At 41.0% G+C, this 21160-nt stretch overlaps 1 long non-coding RNA gene across 1 annotated transcript; it reads right to left on the reverse strand.

Moving 5' to 3' along the window:
• Positions 1–16958: 16958 nt before the first annotated feature.
• LOC150040642 (uncharacterized) lies at positions 16959–20144 on the reverse strand. The gene is made up of 3 exons (XR_016533881.1): positions 19753–20144; positions 18491–18605; positions 16959–17036 (listed from the first exon to the last, which is right to left on the reverse strand). It is a non-coding gene; the product is annotated as an uncharacterized LOC150040642 (long non-coding RNA).
• Between the last annotated feature and the right edge of the window lie 1016 nt (positions 20145–21160).

Below are 21160 nucleotides of genomic sequence, written 5' to 3' on the forward strand. Positions count from 1 at the left end.
TCCACCAACTTGTGTTAGGGGACCACGTTCAGCAGACCACATAATGACTTCAACACAACAGACTGCTGACCAAGAGTTTCTCTGCATGCTCTGAGCTGTGCATTTTGAAATTTGCTTGAATTTTTTTCTTTTTTAAAACTGTACATACAGGGTCAAAAACACTTGGAACTAAACCTACAAATAAGGTGGGCTTCCTAAACCAGGAGTTTGGCCTAATGGTAGAGCACTTGGTTCGATTCCTCAGTACCATGTACACAGAAAAGAGCTGTGGCTCAAGTGGTAGAGCTCTAGCCTTGAGAAAGCCCAAGGACAGTACTCAGGCCTTGAGTTCAAGCCCTAGGACTGGTCATATAAATGGCATAATCCTAACTAGGATTTGAGAATGTTTCTATGTTTGAAGGACCTGGGTGTTAGTTTGAGCAATTTGAAGCAAAGGACTCCATAAAGTTAATGTAGAAATAAGGAGACATTAAGACAGAGGATGTTACTCTTTCCATATGGACTCTCTTGTTTCTTGACTAATTCCTAACTAATGGTTCTAATTGCCCAAAGAAAAGGGAATACAAATAGGAAGTGCTCCTAATAGATTCAGCATAGTCCCTCATCCTTTTCTCTTAACCTCCTACAGTAAGGATGGTTCAATAAACCAGAATTATTCATGCATGTGTACACAGACACTAAGTACATGGATATAGAGATGTGCATGCATACATACATTAATAGAAAACGCACATATCAGATACCACTAGCTCACACCTATAATCCTAGCTCATCAGAAGTATGAAATCTGCAAATTCGGGTTCAAAGCCAGAGATAGCAGAAAAGTTCATCCAACTCAAAACTGAGCATTGGGGGCTCAGGCCTGTAATCTTCGCTACTCAAGAAGCTAAAATCTGAGCATACTAGTTTCAAGGTAGCAGGCAAGTCTGTGACACACTTATCTCCAGTGAAACACCTCCAAACTGGAAGTGGGGCTGTGGCTTAAAGTGGTAGAGTGCTATCCTCAAGGAAAAAAAGCTTAGTGACAGCAAGTCCTAAGGCAGGCAAAAACAAAACAACCTAAAAAAAATCTTATTGAGTTATTTTCCTCATTTTAATGTTTACATAAGCCTAATGCCAAAGTAAGTGAAAAAGTCAGTAGACTGGGGGAATTTTGCCAAGTGGTACTCACCAACAGGCTGCACTTGTCTAATGATTCATCTCTTAGGTATATGATGTGATTTTTAACTTTGAATAAGGTTTGCAGTGAGTCATGTCATAGTAGATACAATTTCCTCAATCTATCTGTAAAGGGCTTAAAATTTATCTCAAGGCAGCAGCCTAGGAAAAGCCTAAGGCTGGTGAGGTCCCAGGAGAAAGATTTCCTGGGTGTCTCAGGAAAGTAGCACACATTCAGAAAATAGATTTTAAAAAATACACACTGGGGAAGAAGGTGTGACACAGTGATATGTACAAGATCCTAAATTCAGTCCCTACCACTAAATACAAAAAATAGCATTGACTGATGGAATGCTGTACTTTTGTAGTAAAGCATTTGGTTTGCGGAGGATTAGTTTCTTGAGTTCCCTGTGGATACTGGATATTAAGCATGTCAAATGTATTATTGGTAAATATCTTTTCCCACTTGGTTGGCTGTCTCTCTACTTTTGTGGCTATGCTTTTATCTGTGCAGAAACTTTTTATTTTTAGGTAGTCCCATTTATCAAGCCTCTCTCCAATCTGTTGTAACCCTGAGATTCTGTTCAGGAATCTTTTGCCTGTGCCTATGAGCATTTGGTATCCGAAGAACATTATGTTTGGCACTTCGAAAAAGAAATGGTTGGAAGAATGAAATATAGGTCCACAAGACTAGTAGTACAGCAGCTCACACCTGTAATCCCAGCATAAATTGGAAGGATTGAGATTTCAGAATAGGCAAGTTTGAGGCCAGCTCAGGCAAAAAAAGAATGCTAGTAGGACCCCCTTGTGAAAAACAAATACCTAAGTGTAATAATGCATATCTGTCATCCTAACTACTTGGAAAGAAGTCAATCTGTGAAGACCTGAAACAAAAAGTTCTAAATTTAACCTAAACTAAAGCAAAAAAGATGGTTTGTGGTTCAAATGGCGTACTACCTGCCTAGACAGGCATAAGACCCTGAGTTCAAAGTTCAAACTCCCCATATGACCAGAAGAAAGGAGGGAAAGAGAGGGAGGGAAACCTGGCAAATATGTGTTAACTTGACTGGGCATCTCGAAGTTAAATACTATGTTATTCAATATCGATGCTGGCCTGCTAGTGACTTAGGACCTGCCTGACATACAATCTATCCAAAAGGAAACTCAAGAACAAGAGTACTTGAGCTGGCTGCCAGTGCCTCACACCTGTAATCACAGCTACTCCGACAGATTGAAATTTGAGACTAATCCAAGCAGAAAAGTCCAAGAGACCCCTCTCTCCATTTAACCAGTAAAAGGCAGGGCTGGAGATGTGGCTCAAATGGTAGACCAACAGTCTAGGAAGTGCAATGTCCGAATTCAAACCTTACTACCACTAAAAGGGCTTTGAAACGAAGCCCTGTAGTCTATTACAGATAACAATTACAAAGACCTGTAATAACAAAAGTAATGCACAACAGAAAAGGCAAAACATGTATACAGCCATGAGAAACTGCAACATGCATATACACAGAGGAAAAACAAAGACTGAGGAAATACATGCAGAAAACAGACTCAAGCTTTTGTTACAATGATCATCATTAATTCTGGATCTCTTCTCTAAGCATGTTGGCACCATATTGCTTCATTATATACACATTCATCTTTAATGTTCCACATTTAAAGCAAGAGTTTGCAAAATAAGAACTTTAGGCGGTAGAAGCCATGAGCAGGCTTTGCAGACTGCCAAGTTTTGCCTTTTATTATGTACTAAAACCTCTGGGTAATCAGTTACTAGCAGCTTGACCTTGTGTAAGTTAACTACTCTGCATTTCCTCGTCCATAAAAGGATGTAATATATGCTTCTTGGCCTATTTAGCACATTAAATAAGGTAATATATGCAAAGCACCTGACTCACATAAACATTCAATAATAAGTACCTTTCTTTCATTACAGCAAGAATCACAAAAAAAACAGATGTAATTACATCTCTCACAGGAAGGAATGAAGCATTAACAAGACATAATATTCAATACAATTTAAGACCCTTAACAGTGCAAAGACCAAACTAGGAGGGTTCCTAAAGCACGTATTACTTCTAAAGACTTTCATGATTACATTGGGTCTATCTAGTTAATGCAGGTTCTCTTTTAAAATAAATAAAATAGACTGAGTAGCAATGTTAATTCCATCTATAAATCTCAACTCCCTTTTGCCATGTAATATGCTCCCAGGTTCCAGAGTTTGGATTTTACAGACGTGCTATTTCATAACATAATTCCATACTTAAACTGATAGCCCCGACAGATTGCCACAACAAAGCATACCACACACCCCTCAGTTTTAATTTTATACTGGAATGCTCCTATGGCTGATCATCCACATCAGTCTTTTCAAGAGACTGTGTATGGCAGCATACATCTCTAAGCCCAGGTGAAGGGGAAAGGAGAGAAGCGGAGAAGAGAGGAGGGGGAAGAAAAAGAAATCCTGCTTGTCATGCAGAGTCATTGTGGGAATTGAGAAGGGGAGAGGAGAGAGAAGGGAAAATAGAAGTAGGTGGAGAGATGTAGCCAGTCTACATCCTAAGAAGATACTGCAGAATCTAAAGGAGAAAAGGAATATTCTCTTGGGAACCAAGCAGCGAAGTACATTTGTATGGAGGCCATTAGGGCTGGCTTACATTAGGTAAGTAATGAACATAGACACTTTTCACTTGGTCCTTAAGAGTTGAGAATATGAAATGACAATAAATGTTGGGAGCAGAGGGCAGGAGAGCAGGAGGGAAGAAGGAAGAGGGGGGAATCAGTGGAAAGAGAATAAAAAGGAGGCAGGGGATGAAAGACAGGTAGAAGGTGGGAGGAGCTTCAAGCCAGCATCAAGCACCAATCATTGTGCACATGGATACAATTATCATATAAAGAATGAACAGAAGGAAACAAAATGGTTGAGTTTCTCTTTTAGGTAGTGAAGTGTCAAGACAACATACAAAATGAAAGATGATGAAACACAGGATGAAGTAAAAAGACATTACAGGACACATCTAGGGTGACATCATGGTTATGTCCTAGGAGGTAAAATGAGGCTGTATCAAACACAAAAGCGAGGACAGTAAATGGAGGAGCCTCTTCTCTGGAATAGGAAGAGGTTACAAGGGTGAAAAATCCTAATATTTAGAAAGCAAAGAAACCTCCATCATTTCTGTGGGTGCATGATCCAAAGGACTGAAGCCATTTACTAAATCAGGTTTAAACCAATCCCCTGAAGCAGTTACCTTTAGTAAGTCAAAATGTCCTACACTGTAGCTTTAAGAGTAAATTTGGCTGGGTGCCAGAAGTTCACACCTGTAATCCTAGCTACTCAGGAGGCTGACATATGAGGATCATGGTTCAAAGCCAGCTTAGACACAAAAGTCCGTAAGACTCTAATATCCAATTAACCACCAGAAAACGAGAAGTGGCACTGTGGGGCAAAATATAGAGCTGCCCTTGAGCTGAAGAGTTGGGCCCAGGCCCAGAGTTTGAGCCCCATGACCAACAACAACAAAACTGAATTTGTCTCTTCTGCTTCTACATTTCCATTGATGGGAGGATATGGCTAGTACAAAAACCTGAGGTCTGAATAAAAGTCAAGTATGTTTCACTTAAACACCCTTGAAATGTTCACACATCTTGCTTTTTAAAAGCAACCTCCGCAACAAACACATGGGTAATGTTGATAAGGCCTTAGTCCTAATAATAGCTGATGGTTTTTATAACCCTTCGCTATTTCAGCAAAAACCTGTACCAAGACATCCTTGTGAAACTGGTACAGTTATGATCATATTCTATGTCCAGTTGAGGAAACTTGAGATTTACAGAAGCCTAAGACCTCAAAGGAGATGATTATAAACTTGGGACCTGAATCCAGATTCTCAGGATTAAGTGACTTGTTTTCTTTTTCATTTACTTGCATGCGGATTTGTAGATACACAATACCTCGTTTAAGACATTTGCATGCCTTTATTCTTTTACTTGGAATTCAGAAGGCAGAGGCAGAAAGAATTAAGGCTGTACTGCAAGAATGTACTGCCAAGAACGGTTCTATCAGTAATGGCCAGTAAAAATTCCTACCAGTCTTTACTGTTACACAAAGCATTTCACCCATGTTTGTGGTATTACTGATGTAAGCAAACCATTGCGCCACCAGCCATAGAGAAGTAGTGTACGTACAATTATGTAGAGTACATAATACTTTGATTACTTAGATATACAAATTTGATTTATCTAAGTACATTCTACAATGTTGGCACAAAATGACCACCAAATCGCCCAAAGATACATTTCCCAGAACTTATCCACAACTATCTATCAGTACTTCTATTTTTTTAAAGAAACAAACAGAAGCCCCTTCCAGGACAAATGGCTGTGGAGCCAACTGTAGAACTATGGGCTTGTAACAGCCCTGAGGCTCTAAGCTCTCAAGTCTTGCCTAGCTTCAAACAAAAGTGAAAATACAGAGTTGCTTAACAGCCAGGCATGGCAGTACACACTCGGGAGACTAAGGCAAAACTCAAAAGCCAATGGCTATGAGAGTCTTGAGGGAAGGAATGACATTGTCCAAAAAGAAATGTACTCGGCTGGGAGTTTGGCCTAGTGGTAGAATGCTTGCCTAACATGCACATTCGATTCCTCAGTACCACATACACAGAAATAGCTAGAAGGGGTGTAATGGCTCAAGTGGCAGGGCACTAGCCTTGAGGAAAACCCAAGGACAATGCTCAGGTCCCAAGTTCAAGGCCCAGGACTGGCAAAGAAAGTACTCTTTCCCTGACATATGTAACTATAACCCTTCTGTACATCACTATAATAACAATAAAAATATTTACCAAAAAAACCTTTATCAATGAAATGGTTCAAATCTGAGTCATTTGAGGGGCTTGTTCTCTCATCTGTACATGTGCAAACCACATAAAGATTGCCTAATAGTGCTACTAGAATTCTCTAGAGCAAATCCTCCTCCCAAATGGGAGGTTTGTAAGGACAGTCATGCCTCATTTTACTACAAAAAAGAAAATGTGTCCAAGAAATCCATCAGAGAGCTTAAAACTATCCGAAACTGCATTCATTACCATCTTTTACCTACAAAATGTTTCTAGACAAATTGAAACAGAAAAGCTGAAAAGATATGCAAGAAAAATATTGTGAAGAGAACCATATTGCCTAAGTATTCCCATTTTCCTTCTTTGGAAATACTGTAATGAGTCAGCAGGTGCTTACCACAAAAATGACTTTTTATCACAAAGCTAAAAAGAATGCTTCATGTTGAAACAGAAGACTCAAGGACAACAGAAGACATACAAATGATGACATGATTTATGGAAAAAAAACTATGAGGTCTCCATACATCTTTGAAACCTTTAAGGGGAACGCAAAGAAAGGGAGCCCTTTAGAGGTAATCTGATTTCCTAACATTCAGGACATTGGGAAAACTCATGACTCTTACAATTGAGATTTGCTCAAATAAGGAATTTCTAATAAGGAAACGATAACCAGCAGTCAGGACCAGAGGCTCAATGGCTCATGCCTACAATGCTAACTACTTAGGAGATTGAGATGTGGAGCATCATAAGTCAAAGCCAGTTAGGAGGAAGGGGCGGGGGTTAAAAGACAATTGGTTTGGAAACAACTTTAATCTACCAACTTAACTAAATTAGAGTGAGGAAACTGGGGTCTGAGCCTGTGTCCAAGGAACAAATCTAGCAACAATTTCACAACAGTAAAATTTGCTAATAGCCTTTGTGGAACACAGTACTTAACAAAACATGCAAATAATTTAAAACGCTTTCCAATATGCTGAATGAATTTTCAAGTGATTACCATCTAGTCCATCTTTAATGTGTATGTTTAAAAGTCTCTAAGTAAAGACAGGTGACAGTGGCTCAGATATGTAATCCTAGCTACTCAGGTTAAGATGTGAAGATCATGGTTTAAAGTCTGCCCCAGCGGAATAATTCAAAAAACAACATCCACAATAAGCAGCATAAAAGCTGAAGGCACTGCCTGAGTGATAGACCACCATCAGCCAAATAACAAAGCCAAGCATACGCAAACCATACGGCTGCTTAAAAAACAAGGACAAAAGCAAACAAAAAAAATCAAACAATAAACCTATGTTTTAAAAAAAAGCAAGGGCCAGGAGTTTGGCCTAGTGGTAGAGTACTTGCCTAGCACGCACAAAGCCCTGTGGTTCGAGTCCCTGGTACAACATACACAGAAAAAAAGCTGGAAATAGTGCTATGGCTCAAGTGGCAGAGCATTAGCCTTGAGCAAAAAGTGTCCAAGGACAGTACCCAGGCTCTGAGTTCAAGCCCCAGGCCTGGGAAGAAAAAGTGAACAGGGTCACACCTACCTACTCAGGAAAGCTGAGATCTGAGGATATGGGTTCAAAACCAGTTTGGGCAGGAAATTTTGTGGGACTTCAATTAAACACCAAAAAGCCATAAGTGGAGCTGTAGCTAATGCGGTAGAGAACCGACCTTGAGCAAAAAAAAAAAAAAAAAAAAAAAAAAGAAAAAGAAAAAAAAAGCCGAGACAGCACCCAGGCCATGAGTTCAAGCCCCCAAGGACAAACGCAAATCAAAGTTTAAAAAAAGCCAACATCCGACATGGTGGCTCCTGCCTGTAATCCTAGCTTATCAGGAGGTTAAGATCTGAGGATCCTGGTTTAAAATCAGCCTAGGTACTAAAGAATGTGTGGCTTTTATCTCCAATTTATCAATAGAAAACCGGAAGTGGGGCTGTGGCTCAAGGGGTTAGGGAGGTAGGTAGTCTTGAGCTGAAAAGTTCAAGGACAAGGCCCAAGCACAGGGATAGGGCGGTAGCCTTAAGCTAAAGAGCTCAGGGACAGCGCCCCGCCCAGCCCAGAGTTTAAGCTCCATGACCCCCTCCCCACACATACACACAAAAGCCAACAATACAACCGTAACTCCTTTCTTTAACAAGAGGTTTCTTCTAAAATTACCACCCTGAATTCTCTGTCATTTCTCTGCCACAACCTTCCCTTAACATACTTAGCTAGTAATTCTCAGCAAAGCTCAATCACAGTCTTCCATGAATGTTTCAATAAAGATCAGTTCTACATTTATACGCATGTAGCTCTTGCTTATATTTTATTTTTAAAGAAAAAAGGCTAGTAGATGCCACAATACACTCATTTGTGAATTGCACATGTGGTCTGCACATATCTACAATATATAAATGAGTACATATGCACATATATAGTATGTATTTGCAGATTGCAAATAGACCATAGGATTCCCATGACACATGTTTAGAAGTACTTTTAGGAAAACAAAGCATGGGTATCTACCTATGAAAGCAATCTCAGTATTTTATTTCCATCTTAAAATATCTGCTTGATTAAGTATTTAGTGGATTAAAAAGTACTGATTTACTAACTCAAATTGATGTGGTCTTCTAAAAATACTGAGTAAGGGCCATCCAAGCTTATGTTGACATTTTAAGGGAAAACCATGTTATACAGAGATTTTTTTAAAGAGATCTTTAAATGCATGTGGTAAGAGGCTAAGGAAATGAAATGCATACTAAAAAAATGAAGATAGTTTCTGAAATATCATACCCAATTTCTATTTTTAAAACGTAAGCATGCATTGGCTGTACAAGGGGGAAGATACTGATACATTTGTAAAGACATTTTTTAATGTAAGTTAGGACTTAGCTGTTTAATTCTTTTTTGTCAGGGTCCTGTTATGTAGCCCCAACTGCCCTCACAATTACCATCCTCCAGCCTAAGCCACGCTGAGTGTTAGGATCACAAATGTACACTACCATGTGAGTTACAATTTTATTCTCATGCACAGACTTCAGAGAACTGATTGTAGGTTTTTCATGTCTCTCTATCCATCAAAGATGGATAATCTAAGAGTGGTTAAGAGGAAGAAAGGTCACTATGTGATCATAAGGGGTCGTAAAAGCCCTTTATAAAGCCTTTTCCTTTCTTAACAGCTCATCTGTATCTCAAGGAATGGGAGAAATAGGTGTGAATGAGTAAAACTTTTACTTGCCCTATTTTCTGTATGGCAATGCAGGTATAGCCTAGGGCTTTGTGTATGGTAAATTATTCTATCACTGAGCTATAGCCCCATTCTTTCAATGACTTAAACTAAAATGTGAACTAAAGTTATCTCTGAAAAACTGGGATCACTTCAAATGTTTTTTGGGGTTTTTTTTGCCAGTCCCGGAGCTTGAACTCAGTGCCTAGGCACTGGCCACAGCACCACCTCTGGCCTTTTGTGTTTTTGTTTTTTGTGGCACTGAGTAATTGCAAGGCTTCATGCATGCTAGACAAGCACTCTACCACTAAGCCACAGTCATAGCCCAAATGTTTTAGTGTGTGTGTGTGTGTGTGTGTGTGTGTGCGAGCTAGTACTGGGGATTCAACTCAGAACCTAGACATTGTCACTTAACTTTTTCATTCACAGTTGATACTCTACCACTTGAATCACAGCTCTATTTCTGTTTGTTTTTTTTTATTCATTTATTGTTTTGCTGGTTAGCTAGAGGTAAGTAAGGTGTCTCACAGAGCTTTCTGCTTGGGCTGGCTTCAAACTTCCAATCCTCAGATCTCAACCTCCTAAGTAATTAGGATTACAGGTGTGAGCCACTGGTACCCTGCTTTAATTTTTGTAAGATATATCAAGGTTTAAATTCAGTGCCTTGCAATTGCTAAGCAGGTGGTCTACTGCTCGACTCATCCTCAACTTTGTTTTAGCGTATTTCAGTTAAGAGTGTACAAGTACAGATAGCTAATTTGATCTTCATGCCTCCTAATCCTCCAAAAGGAACACTGAATTCATTGAATTAGTCTAATATGAAGAGCATTTAAATTTATGCCCCATTCTGAGTAGTTTGTAACTGGAAAACACAATATTGAAAACTGGATAATCCTGCAATGTTCACACACAGTGAAAACACAGAAACTGCCTCAATCTATGATTACTCAATTTCCTAACTCTCCCAGAAAAGACTTCCTGTATAAATTTCCAAAAACAAATAATGACAAACACTTAAGGATTTTTCTATGACAGGGCTGTTCCTAGCAGCTTCCAGAATGAAGAGGCAGAAGAGATGATTTCTCTTTTCTTCAGTATTGAAGAGTTCCTTCCATATTAAATACCAGTGGTACTTCTGTATGGTCAGTCCAGAACATCAAGGCCAAAAAGAAACTGGACTATCTTAACTTTAAGATTCAGACAAATGATAAGGGCTAGACTAAGAGTGTTGCTCAAGTGGTAGAGCACTTACCTAGCAACATGGGACAGTTACTTCCAACATGAGAAAGGAAAGATAAAGGAATGGAAGAGTGAGAGTGACAGAGTGAGAAAATGAGAGCAAGAGAGAAAGCTAAGGCTGTGAGAAGAAGGCCAAGATGGTGATAAGCCATGTAGGGTTTATTTTAGGTACTGTGAGATCCAGTATCCAGGTCAAAACTGCTCACCCTGCTGGTAACTTGGTAGAACTTATCTTCTGGACCCTTCATACTCTCCTTCACCCAAGATTTCTTGCAAAAGATGGCTACTTTGTTCTCCTGTCTATACCCATATGTCTTACAGTTTCTTCTCTTCACAAATGGCCATTTAGCCAGCCAAGCATGGTGGCTCAAACATGTAATCCTAGCTACTCAGGAAGCTGAGATATAAGGAATAGTTGTTCAAAGCTACCCAGGGCAGTAAAGTTTATGATACTCACATCTTCAGTTAACTTCCAAAATAAAAAGCTGGAAGTGGAGACATGGTTCAAGTGGTATGATGCTAGACAATGACCAGGCCTAGAGTTCAAGCTCCAGGACCAGCAAAAAAAATGGCATATATTTATTTTCCTTATCTCCTGAATCAGAGTTGGCTTTGGCTGACAGATTCTATCCACACATAGTCACTTTTTGTCAGTGCATTGTAGACCTGTGTACAAGCAGCCTGGCATACACTTGTATTCTCTGCCAGCAAGAGTGTCACCAAAGACAGACTACCTGGTCACCAGAGACCACATGGATGCCATGGTCATGATAGAAGTGCCTGCCAGTCACCAACCTTCTGTGCAGATCAGAAACAAGTAAACTTGGTTCAGGTCAGATCTACTCCCCAAAAGTCAGAAGATCTATTCAGATCCAAAGACCCCCCTGACTCCTGCCCCCAGTTGAGTCCTCCTCAGTCATGGTACAAAAATCAAGAGCAAAATAAATGTTGCTAGTTTAAAATTTATGAATTATCCATTGGGTTTACTTGTAGATTTATAGGCACATTCTAATTATTACAAATGAGGGAAACCTTGCAACCTATTTTTCTTTGGGTCTGGATTACTTTGCTTAGTATATTTTTCCCAAGTATTTCCACTTCCTTACAAATGAAGCAATGATTAAAAATGTTTGAATGAAACTGATATGGTGTTGGTTTGGTAAATAGAAAAATGATATAGCAAGGTATCAATTATTCATTAATTCATTATTCTACTCATTTACTAAATATCACACTTCCCACGAGGAGAAAAATTTTAATGCACATATTATTTAGAAAAGTCATAATGGTAGCAAGATATGCTGAAAATGAAAGTGGCCAATTAGGCCACACTGCATGCCTGCAATCCCAGAGCTCCAGAGATAAACACAATTTCTTGCAAGTTCTAGGCCAGCCTAGGGTATATAATGAGAACTCCTACCTCCTGTCCCCCAAATTGAAATAGTAATAATGAAAGACCAGGTAGAAAAGCAGACATCAGAAGTAGAATTGACAAGCTGGAGCACCTGGCTGGTACAACAATTGCCTAAAATGCTCAAGGTGCTAAGATCTATCACCAGCACTACAGAAAAAAGAAGCAGAAGAAACATCATGTTCAAAAGCATGAGGGCAAGAACTCAAGGAATGTTCTAGGAACGGAAAATAGTTTCAGACAGATGGAGTGTGGGGAGGAGATGGCAGATGATGGAGCAAGAAAAACAGATGGAAGGGTCTCATATTGTAAATCATGCAATGGGGATTTGAAAGCGTCTTGCAAGCAGTGGAGAGCTACATATCTTTTAAGGAGGAAATGCCACAATTAAATCCTGTTTGAAGAAATGAAAGCTGATGACAGGTGAGAGACATATTTAGAGGCAAGAGTAAAAATCAAGGCAACTAGTTGGGAGGCTATTACTGCATCCTAAATGGGACTTAAAGGAGCCTAAATCATGAGATAGTGAATATAGAAAAGATAAGATAGCTTTGAAAGATGTTTTAGAGATGAGAGAAAAGCTCAAAAACCTTGACAACCAATTAAATATGGACTGTGAGGGTGAGAAAAGTTGTGTAGGAGGAATGGAGACATTGCCAGGATTCTACTTTGGAAGCCCATACATGCATGGTAGAAACCTGTACATGCATGGCAGAAGAGTGGATTCGAGGAGAGAAACAACTTGTTTTTTAGGAAAAGCACCTGCGAGTTATCTATGCAGAGCTGTCTGGGCACCAGGAACTCATGCCTGTAGCCCTATCTACTCAGGAGAAGCTGAGATCTGAATATTTGCAGTTTGAAGCCAGCTCAAGTACAGTCTGATCCAATTAAGTACCTAAATAAGCCAGAAGTAGAGGTGAGGCTCAAGTGGTAAAGTGAGGAAGAAAGTTGAGTGACAGCTCCCAGACCCTAAATTCAAGCCCCACAACCTGCACAAAAACAACCAAAAAGATGTAGATGTCGATGTAATTAAGGATGTAGACTGAGATTCTGAGTTGAGAGACAGTTAGTAAGAGCCCCTAATAAGGAAGTTGGTGATCTTTTTGTTTCCTTTTGTTGAGGATGAATTCTCATATTATGGGAACCAAGCTGGTCTATACAATCTCAGATGATCCTCCCTTAGCTTCCCAGAGGAAAAAGGACAGCTCAAGAAAACATAATGCGTATGTTCAAAAGTAAGTGTGAATTAGAAGCGAGGGAGAAGACATGGAAGAAGGAGGGATTCACATTCCAGGGGCTGAAAAAGGAGCACTAAAGAGCAGTAGTGGCTCATGGAGATAGGAGACAGGAGGAAAATAATGCTTCATAAGCATGGATTACACACTACTAACTACTTCAGATTGTGGAGATCCATCTTTAATTGTCCTTTCCTGTAGCTAAGTCAACATACTCTTATGGTGTTTGTCATTCTAGGGGAGCAGAGCACACACAATTGAAGACAGATGCATGTGACAATGGGCAGCTAATTCAAGGACATTTATGGATCTTACTAGGTAAACCTGCTTCCCAAATTCTTTTTATGTGACCCGTACAACCAAGAAATAAACTTCTCTTCGTAGAGGCCCCTCTTTGAAATATGTGCATACAGATTGAGCAGCTGTAATTCAAAATCTATCCTCTGAAACTAAAACTTCCATCCATAACTTCAGGTGATGGGTCAGTCAAAATAAGCCACTTTACAATATGGTTTAACATACTGTGGATGTGGATAAGGTGTATAAATGTACAGACAACTATTTCAAAACCTTAAAAAAATGCAAAATGCATCTAGAGTCCCAGGATTTTTCAATACTGTAGTTGTTAATCCATTACAGCTCCCAAAGAAAATTATCTACATATTTTCTGTAACTAAAATAGAACCTTAGAGGCTCTAGAGCTAGCCCCTTTCCACTTCCTGTAACAGAAGGGCCCACTCCAGACTCAGGGGATAGGGGTGATGGGGTCAATTACAGGGACACATGCTTAGCACTATGGAAGTCTCAGGCTTCAAGGACAAGCTCCACTTTCCTCTGCCTTGACAGTAAACAAAGACAGACCTCTTTGTGTTGAGCTGTGGGCTTCTCCAGGAAATTCACCTGCCACAGGGGGCCACTGCTAACAGGTCGGGTAGAAGGGAAGGAAATGGAAGAAAAAAAGACCCAAATAGGTAAAGATTTCCTAAATAGGACCAAACAAAAGCAACAGCCATAAGACAAAAACTGGGACTTCATTAATCATGCCAAGCTGGACACAGGCAGCTCACACCTGTAGTCTCTGATACTCAGGATGCTGAGGATCACAGTTCAAATCCACCCCCTATCTCCAATTAAAGGAACAAAAAATGGCATGGCTTATGTGGTAGAGTACCAGTCAAAGGATAAAAGAAAAGGCAGAGTTCTAAACTATTTGCTCAAGCTATACTACTGCCCCTCTCTACTTACTCAAAAAATCAAAATATATGAAAATAGCCAGTAGGAGTAAAAAAGGAAAAGCACAAATGGGGAAAAATGTTTTGTTGAGACAACATGTCAATATATAGCTATCCCAAACTGGCCTCAACCTGACTATCTCAATCTTCCAAGTGCTAGAATTACAGATGTGTACCACTTTAGCCAGCAGTATTTGCAACACATGCACATCTAACAAATGATTTGTACAAAGAACATATGAAAATTCGGGCTTGGAGCATGACCTAGTGGTAGAGTGCTTGCCTAGAAAGCATGAAGACCTAGGTTCTATTCCTTAGTATCACATATACAGAAAAAGCCTGACATAGTGCTGTGGCTCAAGTGGTAGAGCATTAGCCTTGAGGAAAGCACAAGGATAGTGCTCAGGCCCTGAGTTCAAGTCCCGGAGCAGGCAAAAAAAAAATCACAGGAATCAAGAAAGTATACAAAGGAAAATATAAAAATTCTTACTAAGGAAAAAAATGCAAAATTAGGCAAAAAAATAGCTGTTCACACAGCAATACACACCTACAATCCTATACTCAGAAGGCTAAGGCAGAAGAAGCTCCAGTTCAAAGTCAGCCTGGGTGACACATAATCAGATCCTGTCTCAAGAAAGTGTGGGTAAAGATTTAAATGTCAATGAGTATGAGCATATATAATACAGCATTCAATATCAATACTCACCAGGAAATGAATAGGAAGACCACACGGAGTACAGAACACCGAAGGCTACTATAAAAAAAATTCAAATGGTAGAGAGACACTATGTGAACTGCATGGCAGTTTCTCAAAACATTAAAAGTAGAATTACCCCAACAATTGAAAGCAGATTATCAAAGAGTACTCTGTATACCTAGGTGTATAGCAGCATTATCCATAACAGTCAAATGGTGGAAGCTACTTAAGTGCCTATGACAACTGAAGAAATCATATACCCACATAGTAGACTGCTACGTAGCCTTATAGTGGAACAGGATATGCAGCATGATTGAATCATGGGATACTAAGTGAAATAAGCCCTTGTAAGAGGTAGTTAGTCAAATTCATGTACAGTCAATTTCATATACAGAATGTACGACGATGGTGGTTGCTAGGGAATAAGGGATGCAAAAAATGGGGCATGATTTCAGTTCTTTGTTTTGTGCTGGTAGCAGTGCTTCAACTCAGGTCCTTTTTAGCTCTCACTCAGCCTCAGTTTTCTTGCTCATTGTTGGTGCTCTACTACTTGAGACACACTTCCAGCCTCACTTTTTGCTGGCGAGACAGTCTCTCAGAATTTTCTGTCCAGGCTGGCTTCAAACCTTCACCTTTCAGGTCTCAGCTTCGTAAGTGTTTCAGTTTGTGAACAGATTTATGTACACTTTAAAACAATTAAGATAAGCCAGGTGCTGATGGCACAGGGCTATAATCCCCTAGAGCTACATACAAGGCAGAGATCTGAGGATTACAGTTCAGGGCTAGCAGAAGAGAATGTGAGTACGACTCTATTGTCAATTAACTGCCATAAAGCCAGGCTAAAGGCATGGCTCAAGTGGTAGAGTACTTGCTGTGAGCAACCAAACCAGACAAGAGCAGCCCCAGCACTGGCACAAGATTTTTTTAAAGTTTTGATGGCAAACTGATGCTGGAGGCATGTTTCAAGTGCTAAAGAACCTGAATAGTAAGTGTAAGGCCCAGAGTTCAATCCCCAGTACCTCATAAAGGAAAAAAAAAGAAAAAGAAAACATGTCAACTTCAAGTATGTATATTTTAACATATCTGTTTCCCCAAAATAGCTAAAAGGCAAGAGGCTCACCTAAGCCCAGTAGTTTTAGAGCAGCCTCCTTGCCTAAAATGAAAATTCAAGAATGGGTACTAGTGGCACATGCTACCTAGAAGGCTGAGGATCATGGTTTAAAGCCAGACTGGGCAGGAAAGTCTAGGTGACTCTTAATTTGAATTAAGCACCAAGAAGCCAAAAGTAGAGCTGGGGCTCAAGTGGTAGAATGCTAGACTTGAGCAAACAAGCTCAGGGACAGTACCCAAACTCTGATTTAAAGCCCCAGGAATGACATAAAAAAGAAGGGCAGCGGTGCTATGGCTCAAATGGTAGAGCAGTAGCCTTGAGCTGAAGAGCTCAGAGACAGTGGCCAAGCAGATTTCAAGCCCTACAATCAACCAAAATTAAAAAAAGGATAAATGGCTGGCAATACAAAGCTGAAAAATAAAATAAAAACAGCTACTAGTGGGCCTAAAATCAGTACAACTATTTGGGACCTGGCATTAGCTGCTAAAGTTAAATACTACATATTTCTCCAATCTTCCTAGGTTTATACCCAGAGAAATCAGATGGAAATTCCATCAAAAAAACACAAGCAAACATGTTCAGAACTGCTTTATTTGTGCTGGCAAAACTGGACATGATCCAAAGTATCACAGGGAACTAGATTAATTGTAGCATATCCACACTCCACACAATTGAATTCCTGCTCAACAATTGATTAGAAGGAATGAGCAACTGAAAAAACCACATGGATGAATCTTCTGACTATGTAAAACATACACAAACCTCCTACTGTTAGATTCTATTTATAATGGAGCCCAAAAGCAAGCAAAAGTAAGTTTTCTTTTTTTAAAAAAAATCATAATATGGTTACCTTCATGTTGGAGGTGAGATGAATGTTGAACAGAGCAATCTTCTAAGAGGCTGAAGATGTCCTGACTTGTGACCTGGTATATATGCACACGACTTCAAGCAGTGTACTTTAGATGAATATATTGCACACACTTCTTTTTTAATACTTCAAAAGTATACCTGCCTCTCAACAAGCATGCTATAATTCAGAATAAAAATAAAAATCTTAACCTTGCTTTTTTCCTTTCTGGTTTAGATGATTACCCCCTTCATTCCTCCCAGACAAGTTTGGGATCATAAACTTATGATCCCCGGTTTCCTGAAATCAGATGATCAAATGAAATCTCATCCAATGGAAATTTCACTGTTCCTACATGTCCAAGCTTCATTGAGAGTTTCTTATCCATGAGAGTCCTTAGAATTGATAATCTTTCTGCCTTCATTTAGTCTATTGTTTAAAGGACAGAATATCTCAACTTTTCTCCTAGTTAAGCGTCTAATTTAATCATTTTAACCTTCAAGAGGTTTTATACCCTCATTAGCAGGGGCTAAACAAATCCCTCCCCAGCTATAAAAGCAAAATGTCAAAAAAAAACCCCACAAGGTAGGGCTAAGTTGTGGCTCAGTGGCAGAGGACTTGCCTGGCATTTGCAAACCTCTGGGTTTTGTTTTAAAACCAAAAAATGAAATAAAATAAGAAGCTTCCATTACATTTGTACATAGTGATGGATATGTGTACCACCCCTCCCCACTTTCTCCCTGGAGCAGAAGCCTTCATTTTGATTTCTATGAGAGCAGCCATTTTGATGCCTGACCCCTTACATAGCCAACAAGAATGTCAGCTTTTCTGGGAAAGTGCCACTCTCAGGAAAGAAAACAAAAATTTACAAAAAGGTGAACTCATTCCCTTTCCCTGGCTTCTCTTCAACCATTCATAACAATGTGCATATTAAGTACCTTAATATGCAAAACACATTGTAATGATAATCATTCAAATCCTTTTGATGTCACATTGAATAACTCAACAAACTTGATTGTCTCTGATCTGCATATAACCTATCCTTATTTTAATTAAGTGGGCAAATTAGTAGGCTAGAAAAACAGCCCTAGAGTAGGAGAAAAGTGACAAGGTTAAAAACAGAAAGGCCAGTTTAAAAAAATGTCCTAGCACATCTGAATTCTTACCTGAGTGTCATCAAGTTAACAAAGATGCAGTTTCATTTCTTAAAGGCAGATATATCAATTATATCAGTTTATTACAGTGACCCAAATGAAAACTGTTCAGAACAATTGGTTTTTAAAAGCAAAGGTTCACAATTACAAGGATGAAACACTTCTCTTTTAGAGCAGTAATGTCATGCAGTATTTTTATTTGAATATACTATCTGAACTAGATTAGTGTTGTTTTCTCCTCTACAAATGCCTTCTAATTTTTCACTATGCAAGTCTATATAAATGTCAAAATATTGAGCATGAAAGCTAATGGGTTAGCTTTACTGGGATGCAATTAATTATAAAGCTTGGTAGATGGATTAATTCCCCCACATACCTGTGGTTTAAGGTAGTTTTGTTGCTGTTTTTCAGATTCCTGTGAGTGTACATTCAATTCTTTATTTTTCAGAAACCACTTCTAGAAGCTGCCGGTTTGGCTTCTACACTGCCACCTGTGGACATAAAAGTGAAATAAGCCATGCCTGATTCAACAATACATCTTTCACAGGAATCTAACAGGGACAAACTGGGGGGGGGGGGGGGCGCAATATGTGTTCCAAAAAACAGAAGTATTCTTTCTCTCTGAGGAAAATTTCTAAAGTATGTCTCACACCCCACCAATGGTTAAAATTATTTTATTAAATTTTAAAACATACCAAGGTCCCAAGGCAAATACACAATAATCTCATCAGTTCACTAAAGACATGAGTCCCCAAACCCAACTTTACAGCAGCCATCTCAAGACCTGTCGATTAAAATTTGGAGACATGTTGCCCACTTCGTTAATCCAGAAGTTAAGAATTTTGTAAACTGCCTTAGTGAAAAAGAGAGGAAGGACCAGGCTAAGTTACAATACCAAAGTCTTTCAACATCTATTTAAAATTATATAAATTCTAACCAAAACTAGAGCTATGTCCAACCCAAACAGCAGTTTGGTAGGCTATTTTTATTATAATGTCCCATCCCTAATCTGAATATGAATAAATTCGAAGAGATCTATCCTAACACCCCTTGTAAGTACAGATTTTTTTGTGGGGGGGAGAGTAAAGGGTACCAAGACATGTGAAAGGGTATCAATGTATGTGAATTAATGCACCTTCTATATGGCAAATACCATGTAACCCTTATATTAATTACAATAAAAATATTTTAAAAATCTATTATTTTGTAAAGTTAGGAAAATAAGAGAGGGATAAAAATCTACAAGCAATTATCAGAGTCTAAGCAATCATGGGAAGAAAGGTGTTTGTGTGAGTGTATATATGTGCATGTGTGAAAGGGAGAGAGAGAGAGTGTGTGTGTGTGTGTGTGTGTGTGCGCGCGCGTGTGTGTTTGCGCGCGCGTGCGCGAGTGCGCGCCCGTCTCAGAAGGAAAGATACCACACCAATTGAGGGCGCTTTTTACCTTTTCAGAGTCCCAGTCTATCCAAGACAAGTGCCTTAACCCCGACACCTTAAGCCAAGTACACAGGGGAACCCCCCCCATCACACACCTCCTAGGAAAGTGCCAGAAGCCACCGAGCTCAAATGCCAGCCGGGCCAGAGATAGCCCGCATTCCCGTGGGCTTCTCTACCCACACCAGAGATTCGTCCCACTTACCCGCAAAGTATTTTAACGCCTGAAAGCCTGTTGGGGTTTACAGAATTGCAAAGAAATCAGGTCTCCTGGAGCCACTCTCCTCATCTTCCTTTACCCTAAGACCGACAGTAAAACAGAACATTCTCCCTTCCCACTCAAAGCCAAAACTCGCGCTGGGCCACCCCAGTCGGGTTGGGATGTGGAATGGGGCGCGGCGTCTCACCATGACCCAATATCGCTCCCACGTGCCTCCATTAAACGAGCGTCCAAAAGTGCACGGGCGCCACGGGCACGTGCACAGCCCGCCCTCAGAGAGAAGTTCGGATACCCGCTCCCCCCATTCCCATCCCTGAACTCTCCCAGGCCGTGAAAAACGAGGGGAGCCCCCTGGGGCGCAACCCCTGGCGCCAACACACAATACTCCAGCAACTCCAGCCTTTTTCCCCGCTCCTCCCCGCACACGCCCTAGCAGGTCCCACCACCGGTCTGCCCCGCTCCCCACGTCTTTAACGGCCCCCGGGTGGGGCTGGGGGGGACATCCTAATGACCGTTGGGTTGGGGATTGTAAAAAGAGGGTGGAAGGGCGACCTGCGCACACCAAGGAAGATTGTGGCGGGCAACGGACACGGGTGCGCTGCTCCTTCCAAGTGGGGGTGGGGACAAGGAGACTCCAGGGAGGAAATTCTAAGGGGGGGGGGGTGTACCTTTCCCGCACCTCTTTCCTCACCTAGTAAAGCACGAGCACCAGGGGATCGTTTACCTTCCTCTGGCCGCTGGACTGCCGGGTCTGGCTCTCGTCCCCAAGCACGGTAATGTGGGAAGGAAGAGAAGAAAAAGAAGGGAAAACGGACAGTCGGGGCGCCTCGCTTTGGGGGTACCCACCTGCGCACACCGTCGTCGCGGCTGCCCGCGGTCACCGGTGCGCGATTTCCTGTTGCTAAGAAGAGGCGGCAAACAGCCGGATTCTCCTGAATTGATAGAACCTCCCAAGCACAGACCTTCCATCTCCCACGTCCGGATCGCCCACCTACCCTGCAGGTTCTGCCACCCGTCCCTCAGCCCGCCCGAGCCTGCTCTGCGCTCTCCGCCCCTTTCCCGCCACCCCGCGCAGCGCTGCGCTCCGCCCCCCGCCCGCCCATCCCTGCGGGGGCCCAGCCCGGGGCTGCGGCGCCCCTGCGCCTACAGCCGCAGTTCTCAAGTCCGATGCGGGGCGGGGGGGGGGGGGTGAAGGAAGGGAGAGGGGAGGGCTGGAGGTGAACCCTGGGATCCGCCCGGAACCCAGTGTTCTCAGCCCGCGTTCGACTCGTGGGCCCTCCATAGCCTGTTTGCTTTTACCCTGCGGCCAAGGGTTTGGGCACTGCGCGCTCTGTCCTCTGCCTTCTGGCCAATGTTCTCTCTGCAGGGCACCTACCCTAGCCCGAGGGGGGCA

Source organism: Megascapheus bottae, chromosome X, assembly GCF_031878675.1.
Source record: "Megascapheus bottae isolate mThoBot1 chromosome X, mThoBot2.hap1, whole genome shotgun sequence".
Classification (NCBI taxonomy): Eukaryota; Metazoa; Chordata; class Mammalia; order Rodentia; family Geomyidae; genus Megascapheus; species Megascapheus bottae.